Here is a 2,894-nt window from a genome sequence, read left to right as displayed (position 1 = left end):
AACTTTATGGAAGCATCCCTCCAGTCAGATTCCCCAGTCACCCCCAACTTTGGGCCATTGGGACAGAGAGCAAGGCCACTTTGTTGAAGAGTGGGCCAGAAGGATGGTTGGCAGAGAACTATGTCCTTTCTCACACCCCTCTCCCCAATCATAGCAGGTGCACTACTCCCTCCCCCCCCCAGCCTTGGTTTCCAGGAGGAAACAGTAGCCAAGAATGATCCTCCTCTCCATCTGAGGCTGGGCCTGAAGGAGCTGAGAAAGTAGCCTTGATTCCTCTCTAGGTCTACTACTCACCCTCAAGGGTCAGGGAGGTCCAAAGAGAAGAGAATCACTAGGGGGGAAAGGCTCTTTTCCAACAGTAATGCTATAGAGAGCAAGCCAGCCCAAGGCAGCCAGCTGCTTGCTTAGGAGATAGAGAAGGTAGGGAGGGGATAGAAGAAAAGGGAAGGTGATAAGAACAGGGGAAGGAAAGAGAGGGAAGAAGACAAGCAAGATCATCTCAGCATTCACAAAGGCAGAGTTGTTGGCTTTCAATACATTTGCATTGTAAAGGAATACTGTATTGGAATGGGTTTAAAAAATCATCTTTAGCATCTGGTAGCATTATTCAGTAGTTAATAAAGAGAACATTAGACCTCTGCCCAGCTGGCTTGGTGGGGGGGGGGGAGCGGGGAGGTAGGGAGGAAGGCCTCAGCTGCTCTTGGCTCTCCCTTCACCAGTTCTGGCACATCTGGCAAGGATGGCAGCCTTGGAGACTTTCTTTCAGTCATAGGCCAAGCCCAGGAAACACATGCAGTCGATGAAGAACATGGTGAAGTTGATGTGCCAGCGATACTCACTGGCAGAGTAATCGTACGGGAAGGTGTGATGGGTAGTTGTGGAAACCTTCACCTGCAGCACCAAGTGCCACCAGGATATTCTCTCGGGGGTTGATGCTTTTGTCATAGGGCCGGCTGCCATACATATGAGCAACGCTATTCACTAGCCAGGTGGCATTGAGTACGATGGCATACCACAGGAAGGTGGAAACAAACAGGCTGTGAGCAAAATCCTCGTCCCAGAAGTACCAGGGGATGAATGTGGGGAAAATGAAGTACAAGAGGAGGATGTCGGGCTTGTAGTATCTCCTCTGGAACATCAGCAGCTTCTCAGCTTTGAGATCAGACAAGTCAAGCAAACACCCCTTCTCAATGACATCTGGGTGTTTGCGCATGAACAGCCAGCCCACTAGAGAAGAAAAATCCCCGTGAGACATTATGGGGATCAAGCATCCCTCTCAGAGAACTTATGATGTACTCGGTGGTACCGGGCCCACTCAAAAATGTCATTCTGGAATGCCATGGTGTTAGCTATTGTCAGAAAGATTCTGAGGGGTAGGCATGCTTTGTAGGTTCTGTGACTCCAGAGACGATGAGCTCCAGCATTGATGCCTAGGGTGCTGATCAGATAGTACCCAAATACCCACATCAGGGTGTAGATGTGAGAGGAAGGCAACAGGACCAGCCCATACAGAGCTCCCAAGTGAAGCAGGCCCATCAGGATGATGTTCCTCCAGACATATACAAACTTGGGTTTGGGGCCTTCCTTCTCTCGGTATGTGGGATCAAACATATCATCCCGCATCTCATAGTTGACTCCCTCTTTGTCCTTCTGGATAAGGGTTTTTGAAGCTCCTCTGGGGGCTCCGTTCTGCAGGGCCCTGGAAGGGGCCGTGATGGTGGTTGTGGTGGTCTTGGTGTAGGAGGGAATCTCCTCCTGGAGGAAGTGGGCCGGCATCGGGACTGCAGGGTCCGGGCCTGCGGAGTCTTTTCAGGACTGCGGGGTCCGGGGCTGCGGGGTCTCGGGCCTGCGTCCCAGGACGCTGGGAGCCGCTGCTGCTGAGCTCGGGCTCTGGCTGCCCGCTCTGCTCCGGCCGCTCCGGCGTGAGGCTTTAAAGGCTCCGCGGCCCCCGGGCACCGTGTCCCGGGCCCTTCATGCCCCTTTTATCCGCTGCCAAGTCAGAGCAGAGTGCGGAGCAGGGGCAGCTGGCGGCGCTGCCCGGCGCTGCCGCGCGCGGGGCGGGCGAGGGGAGGGAGCGTCGAGGCCAGGCCGGGATGCTGCCGCCGCCCTAAAATGGTTTTTAATATGTTATTTTCTTCAGCATTTTTTTGGATCTCAATGGCTAAGCTGCTAACTTCATTTTCACTGTATCTCTCTCATTTCTCTTCCCAGTCTTTCTTCTAACTCCCTTACTTGATTTTTAAAATCTTTTTTAGAGCTCTGTCATAGCCTAAGCCCAACTCCTATACTTTTTGAAGTCTTGAGGTGCAGAAGCTTGAACTTTCTGATCTTCAGATTGTGTATTTTAGTCCTCCATGGGACCAAAGTAATTGTCTATGGTCAAGTTCCTTTTTTTCTATTTACTCAAGTTCCCCCTCCTGTGCCTGGTTTTGGGGTGCATCCTAAGCTTTTGAATATTATTGGGACACCCCCACAAGGACCTTAGTTCCTTCAAGGTATTATGGGAGGCTCTGACTGGTTCTCCTGGTCTATTGAATGACCACAAGCCAACCCCTCTGCCCTGGGGCTGTGAGGAGGGTCCCTGCTCTATGACAGTATGGGTGCCCAGACCACAACTAGGGTCGAAATATGGACAAAGCCCCAGAGTCCTGGCTCAGAGAGAGAGGACAGAACTCATCAGTCTCCCCCAACTCCCTTACCTTCTGCGGGCTGTGTGCTCAGGGAACAGCTGCCAGGTAGCTCCTGCTGGGTGACTCCACAGGCCTGTTTCCGTTTCCTGGGATCTGGACTGACTGAGAGCTGTGGCCATGTTATAGAGGGCCAAGCTAGTCTGGGTTTCACACTCACTCTGGCAGAAGTCTCCCTGCTGATCTTCCAAGTTGTGCTTGGTGCTC

At 52.4% G+C, this 2,894-nt stretch overlaps 1 pseudogene; it reads right to left on the bottom strand.

Moving 5' to 3' along the window:
• Window positions 1–528: 528 nt before the first annotated feature.
• On the bottom strand, window positions 529–1,776 carry LOC141501069 (stearoyl-CoA desaturase-like; annotated as a pseudogene).
• Window positions 1,777–2,894: the final 1,118 nt, after the last annotated feature.

The sequence above is a fragment of the Macrotis lagotis genome, chromosome X, assembly GCF_037893015.1.
Source record: "Macrotis lagotis isolate mMagLag1 chromosome X, bilby.v1.9.chrom.fasta, whole genome shotgun sequence".
NCBI classification, from domain to species: domain Eukaryota; kingdom Metazoa; phylum Chordata; class Mammalia; order Peramelemorphia; family Peramelidae; genus Macrotis; species Macrotis lagotis.
This window is presented reverse-complemented; position numbering and strand designations above follow the sequence as displayed.